At 40.1% G+C, this 16,523-nt stretch overlaps 1 protein-coding gene across 11 annotated transcripts in view; it reads left to right on the top strand.

Moving 5' to 3' along the window:
* Positions 1–2,999: 2,999 nt before the first annotated feature.
* The window catches only part of ADGRL2 (adhesion G protein-coupled receptor L2), a 190,614-nt gene continuing 177,090 nt past the window's right edge, over positions 3,000–16,523 (top strand). For 6 of the 11 annotated variants that reach the window (XM_047870868.1, XM_047870869.1, XM_047870863.1 and 3 more), the window contains exon 1: positions 4,775–4,914. The gene's annotated coding sequence lies outside the window, so the exon portion shown is untranslated. Of the gene's footprint in view, positions 3,391–3,581; positions 3,703–4,773; positions 4,915–5,004; positions 5,022–16,523 lie in introns of those variants that run through there. The other 5 variants (XM_047870865.1, XM_047870864.1, XM_047870871.1 and 2 more) reach the window with 5 other exon arrangements.

Below are 16,523 nucleotides of genomic sequence, written 5' to 3'. Positions count from 1 at the left end.
AATAGTTCTCTATTCCTGTGTAGCTCAAACTTACAGTTTTGGGCCCAGTATCAAGGCCCCAATCCCCCCCCCCCCCAGTCCACCCAAGTCCACCTCCACGTTGCCCTTTTTAGAACTGCCTTATCTATATCCAAGTTTGCCGAGTGGGGTCGGAAGAAGTTAACTTACTGTGTTCTACTGGTTTGTACTCACCACAATATTCTAATGCCCATTTTCATACTTCTTCAGATTCTCTAATTTGGTACCCAAACTTGTTATTCATACTTGTCTTTTGACAAGTACCTCATCATTTTCCTTTAAACAAAGGTACTTGGATGGTAATAGCTTTAAAAATTAGCATAATTTCTCTATCAGAAGTATGTGAATACATAGAATAAAATAATCTTTAGTTTCTTAAAGTTGCTTAAATTAAAAACATGAGTTTCTACAGTTGGAAAAAACATATATGGTTAAAATGTTTGAAGCCCATCAATCTCTCTAACCACATAAGCTAACGAGTTCCTTCTGTTTTCTTTGAATGAAATCACCATGAGTGGTTAGATGTTGATTTAACATAAAACAAATGGAAATGGGTGTTTCCTTTGTCCTTTGCAGAATTTATTTTTTAAAACAATTAGCAAGTATTGTATTATGAATAAGTCAATGATTTTGCCATTACTTAAATAATAATATAGATTGAGTAGTTAAATTGATTGGATTTTAGGGAATGCATAATATCCTCCGACTTCCCTTAACTTGCTAACATCTGCAGACATTATTAAGCTTCTCATTTCATTTTTTTTCTACCATAGCACCTGTATTGTTATAAATTATGTTTTGGATTGTCATGAAGTGTCAGGCAAATTACGTTTTCTGAATGTGTATGTGTCATTTAAGTGTTCCTTTGTAATGGCAGGTTTGTGGCTAACAGCTTAATCTTGAATATATCAATGCAATTAAAATCTCTTTTTCCATTCTTTTTTGTGGATACAAAGAAGGTTGAAGCATTATTATGTGTAAAATGCAAGGAAAGAATTAAAAATTCTTTAATATTTAAAACATCCTAGAGAAGGAATACATTTAGCTGTAATTTTAAAAACATAGCCAGCTTATAATATTCTTAGGAAAAACGCTGAACCCTTTGAACTCTACAAAATACACGTCCTACTGAATTAAAATTAAAAACCTGTATGACGCATTTTCCACTCCCTATAGTTCTGAAAATTTCTGCCCCTTCTATGCACCCTCCTTGTTTTTGTGATGTAGCCTCTTCAGAAACATAGTGGAGAGTGACTCACTTAGGTCCCAAGCATCAAAGAATGTCAGACCTATGAAATGTAGACAGTGGGTTCTTCCAGAAATTCCTTCTGAGAGAGTTAAATAAATAAGTAAATGAGCCAACATATGGCCTGCTTGATTCAGTCAAAAAATTCTATTGATTACTTTCTAAGCTCACTAAATAAAAACTTCAGTCCAGGTTTTGCCTCCCAAAAGAAAATAGGATTAGACTGATCTATGCACTCATTGGGGCTTCTTGTGAATCATGCCCAGATGAGTGAAAAACCTTCACAGATGAACAAAAGAAAGGGCTAACATTTTTCAGTAAATGTGGATTATTATTAACTTGACATACTTGGCTTATAATCTTGAATAAAACAATTTTAAATTCCAGAGAAGATGATATAAATGACCCCTGAGGTCTGAGAATTTTGTAATTCTGCCTCTTTTCAACTAAAGTAGCCTGGTTTAATTTTCCTAGGTAGGTCTGTTGTATGTATAATTTTGACAGATTTAAAAACCTTAGGTACATAGTAAGGTTTCACACCATCTCTGCATGTGTTTTTTTTCCCCCCAGACTAGCTTGTATCCTGCGTCGATAATATTTGAATTATGTTATCTAAGAAATTCCAAATGGGAGTGTTTATGTAGTTTAAAGTACAAATGCTCTGAGTAGCTCCTCTTATCTTTTGGAATAGTGAGATTATTTAAACATCTATACATTAAGTAGAAACAAATTTGATCATCAAGGATTCTTGTTTTGAGAAGTATAATGAATCAACCAAGAGTATGTTTCAGTTATTTGCACATGTGTACTTTTAACTTATGATTTTTTACAAGCTGAGAACAAACTTGACCAATAGCTGGATTTACTTTAGCACTGCAAATATCTGGCTTTGTGACAAAATACTGATAGGTATTTAGAGTCTTCAAGTCTTTTGAACGATCTGCTGTTGACATTTTAATAACATTGTTGTTTGAAATGATTTCTGAAGTATGATGACTGCAACATACCCGCAGCAACAAAAAGTACATAGTTTCTGAAAGCAAAGAAGCTCAAGTTTCATCCTATTTTCTAGAGGTTTTAAATCTTGATGAATCAGTTTTTCTTGAAAACCAATGCAAACACGCTTCTTTAATTGATGGCTGCATTCATTAGTAGTATCAGTGACTGAGAAATACATCTGAAAACTTAATGGCTTTCAGCTTAGAGATTTTATAATTCAAAAGAAAAAAAAAAACAGTTTTGATTTTCATCGTATGCAGAGGACACTTAAACTGGCTTTAAAATATTTTTCAAGCGTGATTTGTCCCGTCGTGGTTTGTTCCCTTAAGCTCAGGTCCATCGTGGGAGCTGCCTGGCTGTTTGCTGACAACACTACCAACAGAGAAGTGGCAAGGAAGTGTGGTCAGAGGACAAGAGCAAAAGCAGTTTCAATGTAAGGAAATGAGGGAAACAGACCTAACAGCACGATGAATGTACTTGCGAGTAAAGAGCCTTGTAGTCTCCTTTCCTTCCTTTGCTTATCCTGGTGGGTTTAATCAAAAACAAACAAAACGCTCTTGTGAAATATAGTCAATAAAGTCAAAGTTTGGCTAGGTCTGTGTAACTACAAAGAAAAAGTCACCGCAATTTTTAAAAATGTAACTTTCATTAACGAGCGCGCCGGAAATCTCAGGTATCAAAGACGCATTAACCCTGGAGCGTCCCCCGCGCGCCGCAGCCGGACGGAGGCAACCGCGGCGAACAGACGTTCTTTTCTCCTCGGAGCAGTCACACAAAAGGAGGGCTGCGGAAACTAAAAGTTTCGAAGCCTCCGGCTCGCTGCGTGGAGAAAAGAGAAAACCTGGAGACGGGGTGGGTAAAAGACGCATCCTGGGCGCCTCTCCGAAGTGCAGGCAAGGAGAAAGCTCCGGGGCCTACAGGGAAGAGGAGAGGCCCCCCCACCCCCCCCTCGAGCCGCTGGCCAGCCCCCTGCGCCCTGCCTCGGAGACCCGAGCGCCGCGCTCCGCCGCGCTCTCCCAAATACCCTTCACCCGGTTCCAGAAATAAAATAAATGTTTTTAAAGTGCGTGTGTGTGGACAGGATGGAGAGCGCGCGCCGGAGGAGCGCGCGGAGGACCGAGCGCGCAGTGAGTGGAGTTTGGGGGCTTGGGGGTCGGGGTTGAATGGGTGTGTTGACGGGGCGGGGGGCGGGGGGAGGCTGGATGCGGAGGCCCGGGACTGAGGGCGGGGGGGGGGGGGGTGGCGAGCCGACGGGGAGGCAGAGGAGGGGCTCCAGCAGCCGCAGGCCGCCTCCAGGGCGCGTTCCGAGGCCGAGTGCGCGCGTCCCTTGCCGCCGCTGCCCGGACAGCCCTGCGGCCGCCCCGCCGGCGGAGCCGGGGCCGGCCTGTGCTCTGGCGGCTGCTTGGCCACCGCCGCCGCCACTCGAACAGCTCGAGCCCGTGAGTGTCCCCTTTCGCTCCCCTCCCCCTCTCCTCGGGCGCACCGCCGCCGCAGCTGCTCAAATGGAGTGGAAAATGGCCATTGGGCGGCAATGAGTTATAGATTATCTGCTCCACGTTTTGTACTTAGCTGCCTGTAATCTTCTTTAGAGTTTGCCTGAGCCCCTTGCTGGAAAAATCAGGAGGGAGAGATTTGTCCTTTGCCGCTGTACACGCTAATATGTTTATATGATTAGTCGGACTCGGGGAGGGGGGGTAGGTAGGTGGGGATTTGGGGAGGAGGAGGAGGAGGAGGCTGGAGGTGACTCCAGTTCAGCCCTCGCCGAGAGTCTGTGTCAGGACTTCGCGCTCCCCCGTCTCTCTCCCTCTCTCCCTCTCTCTCCCTCTCTCTCCCTCTCACTCTCTCTCCGCTCACACACACACTCGCAGAGGTGCCGGAGCGAAATCGGGAGCTTACCGGAGAATTCCTTGGGATTGTTGGGGGGCAGCTCCCCTCCGTAGCTGTGCGTGGCGTGGCTCTTCCGTGCACCTCCCTGCTTCCCCGAGCCCGAGTCCTCGCCTTCTGCTTTTCGTGGGGCAGCGGCCACCGCTCAGCCTCGGCCCGGAGTCCCGAAATGTGAGGAGGGGCCGCCGCTGCCTCCCGCCCCAGGCCGCAGGGTCGGCGCGAGGGATGCCAGTGCGGCCGGCGCGGCCGGCGGGCTGAGGGGCTTCGCCTGACAAACTGAGTTGGCCTCGCGCCGCCGGCGTCTGCCCGCCCCTCCCGCGGCTACCGCTCCGAGGGGACTCCCAAGTCTGCGCACCTCTGTCGGGCTTTTACCTCCGCCACCCCTTTCGCTCTGATTGCCGAATTTTTGATTTTGCTAAGGGAGCGTTCGGTTTGGGGGTGTGTGCGCGTGTGTAAAGGACCCCTCTCGCGGAGCGGCGTGTGGGAAACTGCGGGAAAATGTTGACCTAACCCCAGGAGCCGCCCGGCGCTGGCTGCTTGGCTGGAGGAGGCGGCGGCGGCGGCCGAGCAGGAGGACGCGCCGAGCAGCGGCGCCGCGTCCGGCCGGCGAGCCGCGGCGCTGCCTCCGGCGCGGACTCGGCGGCCGGCGACCCGCGCGCGGCCGGCCTCGGCCCTCACCGGCCGGGGTCGCCGCTGCCCTCTGCTCCTCTCCCCGCGCGGCCCCCCGCGCCAGACGGCCCGCCCCCGGGGCGCGCTCGCAGACCGAGGTAAGAGCCGCAGGAGCGAACAATGTGCCTCTGTGCCGGGCTTCGGAGACCTGTTTGCTTTGCGCCTCCTGCCCGGGGGTGGATGCTGGAGGTGGAGGGAGCCGCGGGTGAGTTGGGGCTCGGCTGTTTGTTTATGTTCGGCCGGGCGGAGGGGGAGACTCGCGCTCGCTCTTGCTGCTCCCCCCTCCCCCCACCTCCTCTCCTCGGAAATCGATACGCAGAACTCCAGTCCCGTCCAGCCAGCCTCTCCTTTTCTCGGGGGAGGTGTTGTAACGCTCTCTAGGCTTCAGTCTGTTTGCAGGGGGGCGTCAGGGGAGTAGGATTGGTTTATGCATTTTTTGATTTTCTGAAAGCTTGGGTCGGGAGGTGCCGCTCGCCCTTTTACAGCCCGTCTGGGGCGGGAGATGTGGGGCGCGCCCTCTGCGGGGCCGCTCTGCTCGGGGTGCGGGGCCCAGTCCCCCCCACCGCCCCGCCCGCTGCAGACCTGTCCCGGGCTGTAAGTGGAGCCCGCAGGCCGGGCGCCGGGAGCTAGTTCGGGGGAAGTGGGCGGTGGGGGGAGGGACCGGGTCAGTTGTTGCGGGGTGTTGTTTCTTCTCGTCGGTGGTTAGGTGGTGTGGAGAGGCGAGGATGACAGCAAAGCGCAGCCAGATGTGTCCAGGCCGGCGCGGGTGCTGGCAACGATTAGGGGCGGCCCCGCGGGGCGGGCGGGTGACGGGGGCCGGCACCCGGCGGGCCCTGGGGAGGGCAGAGAGCCTCCCGGACCCGCAGTGAGAGGGCAGCAGCGGGCCGCTCTGGGCCTGCGGGAGAAGTTGCCGGCTGTGGGCCCCTGGGGTGGCTGTTGGGTTGGAAATCTCGGGAAGCTTGGTTTGTAGGATGGGGGTGCCGAGTGGGGATCCGCTGGGAGGAAGAGGCGTGGGAGGAGCGCGAGGAAAGGGGAGACCCCCCCGGGCTAACCGAGCGTGGGCTCCTTGATTGGCTGGTGCGACCCGACCCCTCTGGTAGGGAGGCGAGGGCGGGCAAAGCGACAAAAGCGTCCTAGCTGTGGGGAGGCACGCTTGCAGGACTCGTTCGCTTGGGATCAGTAAAGTTTGTTCCTTTCGCCAAACTGCGGGGCTGGGGTTAGGGAAAATCGCTGGAAGCTTTACTTTGTGCCCAAAGTGACGCTGATCGGAGGCTAAGGAACGTATGTCTTTCGCGTATTTTTTTTTTTTTTTTCTTTTTAATCCTCTGTTCACTCCGTCCTCTAAAAGCACAGTTGGAGGGACAGGTCCTGCGGTGTCCGTCTACTTTCCTGGTCTTCTATGGACTCCTCCCCCCTCATCCTTTCCCCCCTTCCCGGGCCCTCTCATTCCGTTCTTCCTGATGCAAACTGTGTCGTCTCGGATTCAGACCGAGGAAATGTTTTCCTCCTGTTTCTTGAAAGGTGTCAGGCTGCTTAGCAGCTCCTCCAAGCAGCCTGGGAGCGTCTGAGCCGCAGCCACCAACCATATGGTTTCCGTTACAAAGGCCGGGTTCTAAGGCACTCTTCTCCCCACCCCCTCCCCAATTCTTAAATTTTCTTCTGCAGCCTTTACAGTTTGTGTACTTCTCTCTTCCTCTTTCCAGAGGCGTATATTTAACGGGCGCTGTTGGTTCATTCATTTCCCTTGTCAGTGTTTGTGTCTGGAACGGGCCCCACCGAGTTTGCCCTTTGCTCAAGTCGAGTTGCACAATGAAAAAAAGTCACATCCGTTTGGTAAATAATTGCCTGTTGGGATGTCTCTTACTAAATCAAGTCTGATCTTGGGCAAACCTTAAAGGATGGGTACTAAAGAGGCAATATGCGTCCATAGCAGAAAAATAGAATGGTTTGTGAAGCGTCTTAAGCAACATTCCAAGTTGTTATGGGACTCTTGACCTAGGTAAGAAGGTAACTTTGAAACTTTAAGTTTAGCCTCTTTATGATACTTGGAAAACCTTACGGAAGAAAATCCACTTCTGTTCAGGTGTGTTGTGGAACTTTTTGTTGTCCCTCCCTCCACTTTCCAGGAAATTTATGCATGATAGAGAGAATACTGCAGAACAAATGTTCTGTTGTTTAGTTCCTTCAGACATTCCGATTCTCTCCTTTTGTTGCTTGCCTCTAAAAGAGGTGCCATTTCACATCATTCTGCACAAATTGTTTGAATTAATGCAAGTGTGAATTCTTACCGTTTGAAGGGGACTATTAGCATATCAAAGGTTTCTTAGCTTCAGCTCAATTGAGAAAACTTCAGCCTGTCTTCCATTTGCTTCCAAGCAGAGGCCCAAAGGGCAATGAGAATTGTAAAGGGTAAAAATAGGGAGGTGGATTCAGGCTGTGTTTCTGAACTTTCACTGTTTTGTAATTATGTGAGCAAAAAACATTGCCTATTGCTGTGGAGCCCTTGCAAATGGCAAGACAATTATTTTCTATTGATAAATGGTTTGTTCCTAGAAAAAGGGTGACCTTTTATTTTATGATAGTCACTGTTGCCTGTCTTTTGGGGTCCCTTCAGTGGAAGAGACTGAGAAAGCTTTTCCTTCTAACTTAATACTTTTCTAGGGCCTATACTTTGTTAATATTAGTAAAATGGGAAAGAAAGGCTTTTAATTAGTCTATAAAACAATAGAGATCTTGTGATAAAGGGACACTCATTTTTATGCCTAGGAAACTTAGTTTTTATTACACTTGCTAAATTAAAGGGAAAAAAAATCAATGGAGAGTTTGAATATTAAAAACTCAGCATGAACTTTGTTAATGCAACTTCTACAGCAAGTGTGCATTTGAAAAAGGGTCCTAGGTGATACTCAGATAATTTGTGAATTCTATTTAAGTAGAGGTAATTCTTTTTGAATATTGATTGTTTTGTCTCCAAAATTTTGTATTTTATCAAACACCGTAAACTCAAGAATTCAGCTTAAAGTTGGTTTATTTTTGCTAATATTTATAGCATATTGGTTAATGTTTTTTTACATTTGCAGAGAGATATGTTCTTTGAATTTCTTTTAACAACTCAGTATCCGTAAGTGAAGAAACGAGAACAAGTACTTGGGTCATTTGGGTCATTTTATGGCAAGCAGATGGGTCAAGGGATAACTTTTTCATCAACTTCTGGGCAAGCGTTGCTTTTATTTATTTAGCTTAAGATTTCCTAAAGCCTGGTTTTAAGATGAAAATGAACCTCAGAGAAGGTTTTGGAACCCATATTTATTATAGTTTTATCTTTGATGGTTGGTTGATTTTGAACATGAATTTATATTCTTTCATTAGAGAAGGGCTTTTTTTTTTTTTAATTAATGTTCGGACTCCTTGGTTTTATTCTAATAGTGAAGATTAACTGTGATGAACAGTGTTGGAGGGGAAAGTATCATTAATTGCCTAACATTTTTAGGTTTTAGTTTAATAAGATTCTTTATTCAGATGGTTTTTTAGTGGCATTCAAATTGTATCATTCCCCTGAAATCATTTTATGATAGTTTATTTATTATTTATCTGGTCCCTTCAGTTGTCTAAGAAGTACTTTTGAGGTAAAAATGCCCACATTGATATAATTGCTATTATTGCACTTAAGTTGCTGTTAACTAGTCTGCTTTGAATGCAGAGCGGTATAAAGAAAACATTATCCTTTAGAGCTATTAGTGATAATCTAAAAATTGTCTTGAAAACACTGCTCTTCATTTTATATGATGGCGACCCTGAATTCAGCAAATCTCTAAAGGTGTAAAATGCAGTGAAAAGATTTTTCAACATTTCAATGACAAAATTGGACTACTTAGAGAAAAATTAATGTGTTGTAGGAGCACTTCAGCTGCCATTTTCAATCATTGTGGGTTACTATGTGTTGGCAACAGAAAATGAATTTAGAAATGCAGATAGCTCTGGGAGCAGGTAGTTGGGGAAATCAGAGTATTAAGTCATGGGGGGGGGTAGAACAAACCAATTACTTCCGGTTTTGATTTGAGAATTGCCAATAAATATAATTTTTTCAGGCTTTTCACTCTGCTTTGTTAATGGACTAACATCAAAGCAGACAACAAAACTTCCAAATGTTATAAAAACTAATACTAAATATACGGATCTCACATGGAAGTAGTACTAAAAGTCTTAAGGCAAGGAGTTGGAGTTTTTTATTGCTGTAATTTTCACAATCAGCAGAAACGTTAACACCAAGCTTCTGGGCGTTTCCTTTCCTAAAGTAAGCAAGAGGAGAGCATTAAAACCAAGGTTTACTTAAGGTTAGATCTTTATTTGATCATTATTGAGGCTTTCTGTATTTTATTAAAAGATCTAAAATAATATTTTAATGTCTTAAGTAACATAGGAATATGTGAGCTAAGATTGAGAAGTTGGGAAGGTCAAGAGGTAACTGGAAATCTGTACACCATAGTAATAAAATGTTATTGCGGTATTTTCTATCAAAATATTTATTTGACCTAACTTTTGTGGATAAATACTCAAATCACACTTAGTTTATTGACAGATGTAGTATGAGATGAAGAGAACATTACAATGTAGTCTAAGGTGTGGGCTACGCACACTATACCTACCTGAGAGAAATCGTTTTCATTTTAATAAGAATCCATAACACTTGCCCAATTGCTGGTATTTAGGAACACAGATTAACTGTATTTAGATCAGGAATGAAATACAGTTTTGGAAATTTGAAGAATGTAGTGAATGAAGAATTCAGGATTGCTATTTTTACGAAAAGTCTCCTCAAAGACTGTACACTTTGCCTCTTCACGTTCACCACATCTGATCTTGAGTCTTGAAGGAGAGGTACGCATTTGATATCTGTCTGCTCTTCTGCAGAACAGGTTCACGTAAAATTAAAGCGAAATTCTTTTCAAGCCAGCAAAATTTAAAAAATTGAAATGTGGGATTATGAAAAAAGGTTCATCAGATTATTTGCAGAAATACCTAGCTAAAGAATTTTGCAAACTGATGATTTTGATCAAGCGTTAAAAAAGCAAGTTTAGCTTCTAGACCTCAAGAGGCCTCAAAATCCTGTTTATGTTTTGGTCGTATCAGTTCCTAAGGTAATTTGTTTAAATATTAGTTCACATTACCTAAATAGATAACTGTTTTGTAACTATTTTCAAGAAAGTTAAAACATTTCTATTTTAAACATAGATTAAAATCATAGCTTAGTTAACTTCTCTCTTGCATAACACTAATTAGTGTATAGCCCCACCTAAATATTCATCTCTTCAAATAATTCTTGATTGAAGGTTGAAAGGTTGAAAAGTATTTAATCACCCCGATTACTGTAATTAGACTTGATGTTATCAGAAAAATTGAGACTGTTCTCTGAAATCTTTTTGCTAGTCAACATTGGTCAAGTAGTGATTTTTTTTTTTTTTTAATGCTGTAAGAAAACGCTTAAGAAATGGATTGTTTAACACAGAGATAGTTAATGGTTGGAGTTAGGGAATTAGAATCCTAAAATGATGACATTTTTCTTGACCTAAGTGTGAATAACTTGTAAAGGAGACACTATATAACTGGGTCTGGAATCCCTAAATTTTTTTCAGGACTTCAATGTGGTATTTTGACTTTAGTGTATAGGTTTTGTTAAGTGTATGTTATAAACTTTGAAGATCTCTTAATGCTATGTTGATGTAAGTAGATGTTTTTTAAGTGGATCATTGTGTCATAAGAAAAAGTCTTAATCAACCAAATATACTTTAAAATAATCTTTTTCGGTCATTTATCTAATAGACTAAATATAGGCAATAATCTCCAGATACTTTCTAATATATTCTTAAGAAATGATTTTTAAACACTTATTTCTTAAGAAAAAAATCTCTCCTATTTTGCCAATAAAAATTATCTTAAAAAAAGGTAGATGGAATAAAGGAACCTAGCCTAGTGCTTAACACCTGCAAATAAAGTGCAGCTTACAGCAAAATACTATTGATTGCTTTGAAGTACAGAGCAAGTTTAAATACAATTTGTTTAATTACAACAAAAATGCAGTTTTATGAAGTAATATAGTTTGTCTTCTTAGAGAATTTTATGCACTGTGTAGTGGTAAGTAAAATCCCATCACAGTTGTATAAATTTGTTCAATTACCAGAACGGCTAAAAGAAAAAAAAATCAATTTACATTGAAAAGCAACAGAAATTAGATTACCTTGGTTAGTAGGAACTTGCCAACAGTGTCTAAATTGCTTAATAATATCAAAAGCTACCATGTTTCACAGTGTAAGGATATTGGTGCCTGTTTTAATATGCATATGTCTTGTTTACTTGGTGACTTTTGTTATATGAACATTTTTTTTTTTTTTGCTTTCCCTTTTTGTTTTTATGGAAGGTATTATATGATGTACAAGAAACCGTTTCTACTTGCATCTTCTGTTTTGTTTTAGAGATTTTTTTTTTTTGGTAGTAGTTGCTTTTCTGGATTTCGAGAATTTGTAATCAGCTGATCTTTCAGATGAGTGTAATGAAATATGAGATGTAATTTTAGGAATCGAAAGAAACTTAGTCCATCAGTACGAATAGCTAGGTTATTATCAGCAACAAAACACATTTGAAAAATTTTTACCACTGACTCTAGAACTGTAAGGAATTTTAAGTCTTAAATTCTTGTAGCAGTAAGGTGGCATGGGATTCATCCTAGCGGATAGCGGGGCACCTGTTTTATGACCACCTTGATTCATTCTGGCACCCAGATTTCCCGAAGTGCGAGAACAGGCACAACTGCTGCTCACAGCCACCCGGCTGTTTTTAGGTCATGAAGTCAACTTCCTGGAATTTCTGGGGAAACCAGTTGAAAAGGGAGGACAAATGTCACTTTAAATAGAGATGTTTAAATCAGATTTCTGCCTGAGGGTAAAATTTAGGTCTGTTTTAGCCCGGATGTAATGTCTCCCTCTACAGAGCACAGCATTAATCACTACCTGACAAGAAAACCTATGTTGAGCAAAACGGGCCCCTGTTGGTCTTGTCATTGATTTTTCCAATCTGTGAGGAGTACGTTATAAACATTAAGATTCACGCACAGGGATTACACCTTAATCTCTGAATTTCAGTATTGAAATTAGTTGCCTTAAAAGAAGCCTGCCTAAAGCAAACAAAACAAAACAACCCCCCCAAAACCAAAACCAAAAACACAGAAAAACTTTGGGAGACTTTTTATAAGGATAGATTCAATATTTTAGTAAAAATATAAATATTACAAAGCAGGCAGGTTAAGCAGAAGTTAACATTCGGAAATAATGACCAAATCTTAATTCTGCTTAAGATGCATTAAGTAACTTCAAAAATGTTGTTGTTGCTGTTGTTGTTTTTTAATCTGATAGTAGAAAAAAGACACAGATAAAAATGAATTGTTAGTTCTTGGCCAGAGAGATGGAAGAAGTTGAAAAGGTGGGTAACTTTAGACCTCTGTCAGTTCAAAGGCATATTATTTTGCTCGAACAAAACCAGACACAACCCTGTATCTTTTTCTAGATGAATAATAATATCTTTAGCCATTGTAATAATGAAAAATGCACCATGAAGTTCTTCATAAAAGAAAAAGGGTTAGTTTTGCTCTTTCAGTTATTAGATAATATACTTTAATTCCTTTCTTGATCAAATATATACACACATGTACATACATAAGCACAGAATTTATATTCTTTTCCTTTGTATATATATCAACATTTATTGACAGCTATTGGCTATTGATATATATACAAAGGAAAAGAATATAAATTCTGTGCTTATGTATGTACATGTGTGTATATATTTGATCAAGAAAGGAATTAAAGTATATTATCTAATAACTGAAAGAGCAAAACTAACCCTTTTTCTGTGTACGATTAAAATATCTGTTTTTAAACTGATTTTGAAAATGATATGACCTAGTTAATCTCTATTTTGTTCTCAAAGGTATTTACTGCCTTTGGATCATGAAATGCTTGTGCTACCCCCACTTTGTCTCATTTTGTAGGTATTTTTACATCAGCTCGTGCCTCAAACAGATTATTGCCCTGGATTTCGATGACAGAATAATCTAACCCCAATTACTGTCAAAAATGGTCCTAGGCTGCAGGGGTGGGCTTGGGGGGGTGGGCTAGGTGACCTTGCTTGTGACTAATGCTTCCTCTTGTAAAGGATAGTAAATAGCGTCTATAAAGAGAGCAAAAGAGATTTCTGTTTTGTTTATAAAGAAAGTTCTAATTTTAAACATTTATTCTTAAAATGGAATACTGTTCCGGCCGTTCTCTGTATAATGAGTGAATCATTGTAAGATTTTAGATAAGGTCTTTAGTTGATACATTTCTGTTTTATGTAGATTATATTTAGTTAATCAATTCTCAACTGCAATTAAGGTTAAAAATCTGTCAAAAATGATTTTCCCTGTGTCTTTACTTTGAAGCAGCGTGTTTCTATTTGGAATTACTATTTTCCTTATTCCATTGGTACTTTCCACACAGAAATTTTATTCCTCTGCCTTGAAAGCCTACCATTTTTTACTGTTTATTACTATGTTTATTGATTAGAACTTACAGAACACATTTTTACACAATATTTTCTCCACTCATCTTTGTGCTCTTTATCTTGAGATGCTTATGATGTGTTTTAATTCTTAAAATTCCTGGCTTGGCTGTGGGTAATGTCCAAGACAGTTTGGGAAGCATTAATTTTGGTGATGTAAGCTTATGCATTTGTATCCCAGTGATTGTGCATAGTTTTGAAGAATTTGAAAAAGGCTTAATATATTAAATGAAGAATTGATTCACTCTATGCATCTTGTTTTCCATTTTAAAAGAGGTGGGCGTAATTCTAAAACACTTCATTTTGCTTTATAGGCATCAACAAATAAAAATTATACTAGAATTGTGATGTCCTAGACCTTTCACTCTCACTAAGGACATTTAACTGTTTTTGTCCTTTCAAAATTCCGTGAATGTCATGAGAAGGATAATATTTGGATATTAGGTGCTTCCTCTGGATGGCTCTATAGATGAGAAATAGTGATTTCTCCCCCCACCTTCCTTTTTTCTGCTGCAAATGTTGTGGTACCCATAGCCCTGCTGGAAGTCACTTTTCATATTGTCTTTGGTTTTAAACTAGGTCTGAATATTTAAAAATATAAGTGAAAAAATTAGATTTTTCTTCTAAGTACAAAACTCACTACAAATGCTGCTTGTTGTAAGTTGCCTTTCCCTTTAACCTTTTAACCTTGTTTTCTTTAAGTAGAAAAGAAATTTAACTGATACTTCTGTATGTTTAGCATGAAAGTGAGCACATCTTTTATAATTTACATTTATTTGATAAGGATCTTAGTTAAAAAAAACACTTCATCATCTTGTCTGTTCATTTATAGAGAAGTCAGACTGAATGCCTCAAATTTCTAATCACTGCTTGTATGTTATAAAGGTGGCGTGTACATGTTTGAAGAGAGAAATCAGGGAGACATCAAATTGTCCAACAGTAATTTTTTGGTAATACACTGCCCCCAAGACTTTGAAACCACTCTTAACTTTCTTTGGCTTTTTACCCCGTTCCCTTTGCAGAGGTGCACCTTATCTCTGTGTACCCGAAGAAAGGAATATAGTAAGGAGAGTGTGTAAGGGGAAACCTAAAACAGATTCTGAAAATAATATATAATGGAAGAGATATTTATGGAAGGGATATATAGTGGATTTGCATTTTGCGAATCAAATCAGTTTTTCTTTTTCTTTTTATACTGAATTAATGAAAATAAATTTATTTTTTCAGAAGTAAATACTTCCTGACTTAAGCTTTATAATTATTCTAAATAAGAAGAGAATGTAGAAGTTAACTGCGTTTATTTGAGATTCATCTTTTATCTTTCAATGGAAGTCAATCCTAAAATACCACCTTTGATTGTTTACTTTGGGATCAGAAGATGCATCAGATAAACGTGTTGAACAGCTTTGTTTTGGGTGGTCTATCATTTCAGGCTTGTGCTGTGTAAGCAAGGTAATGTTTTCTTTTCCTTGAAATACACTTTGTAAGAGTGACTCTTGGGTGACTTTGAAAAGTTTGTATATCCTGCCTTCTCAAGCTGCATTCCTAGCCAAGCTGAGGGACAAGAATAATCATGTTGAATCACAAATTTTCAGAAGCAGTTATTTTAATCAGATAATTGGTAAGGAGGAGACTCTCGATAATAAGATTTTTATACAATGGTGACCTGCATCTGTACCAGGCAACTGCTACGTGTTTCAGATATTTTTGCTAACCCTTGTTATTACCTGCAGAGGGAGCTTGTATATGAGATAAAATAATCAAGGCAGTATCAGTTGGTACTGTTTTTTTGAAAATTATATTTTTGACATACTTAAAATTTTTGAGAAAAATTGTTCTAAGGAAAGTAAAGTATTTGGGATTAGCCAAGTAGTGAAATTTATAGTGAAATTTAATATACTAAATGCCCAAGTATTTATCATTTCCTGTATTCACAGATCACAAATGTGCTTTTTACCTTTCCTTATTTAGTAGAAACTTGAAAGGTAACAAAGATAATGAATCAGATTCATTTTTGAGGTGATAACTATTTTTATGATTGGCCAAAGCTCCGGATGTCTGTAGAACTGGGTCTTATTTAAATACCTAATAATTGTTGAAAGAGACATCTGGATTTTTTAGAAAATTTTCCAGATTAATGTAAAATGTTACAAAGTGGTCACTGAATAGGAAGTAGTAAATTCTATTCCTCTACATTTAATTAGGAGATCAAATTAGATGAGTTGTATATGCTGTTTTCTGAAACAAAAATGATCACTTTGGATTAATGACTTTTACTTGCAATAATGGACCGATTAGTGCAGTGACACTTAAACAGGGAAACTACCAGTAAGGACCTAATATCAAATGGTTTAGAAAATTGCTGACTAACTTGGAAAAAAATGAATGCAGGCAAGAGAGATAGTACTTAATTTAAAAAACTGAATTATATTTATGAACGTTGTGTCAGCTAAATTTCTAAGAAATTATAAGCCAGATACTCAAATACTTGAGAGTTTTGCGATCAGGTGTTTTGGTAATCAGGATGAATCAAATGCCTTTAGTGGCATTTGGTTCTTTTCAGTGAACAAAATTTTTCATATCATATGTGTAATTGTGCCAGGAATTTTAAGGATGGGATAGAATATGAAGTTATACTAAAAATGAGCTTATTTATTTTTATTTTTACATTTTAGTAAAAATGTTATTTCAGAATTTGCTTGTTGGAAAAAAAGAAGGGTTATCCTTTTACGCATCCTTGAAAAGAGATGTAATAGTTCATTTTTCCCCGTAGTTTACCAAGGAATGTCATGACAAGTAAAAATATTTATTTTGTATTTTAAGAGGCTTTGTTTCTTAATGAAATTCATTGTTAGGGACTGTTTTATTAGCTAAGCTTTACTAATGTGAAAAGTCAGATTGTTACTGTTACACAGAATGACCCTCTAAGCAAGGAAACTGTTGTCTAATAAAGCGATTTATGGTACTGGCATGGGCTTTTATATAAGTATTAACCTCTCAGCGTGGTCATGTATTATCTTAACAAGTCTATGCTACGTTTATGCAGAGCATTTTCATACCAGGGTAAAGATATTAGCAACAGCAAATACACTTCAATAAGATAATGATGGTATGTTTT

This window comes from Prionailurus viverrinus, chromosome C1 (genome assembly GCF_022837055.1).
Source record: "Prionailurus viverrinus isolate Anna chromosome C1, UM_Priviv_1.0, whole genome shotgun sequence".
Taxonomy (NCBI): domain Eukaryota; kingdom Metazoa; phylum Chordata; class Mammalia; order Carnivora; family Felidae; genus Prionailurus; species Prionailurus viverrinus.
This window is presented reverse-complemented; position numbering and strand designations above follow the sequence as displayed.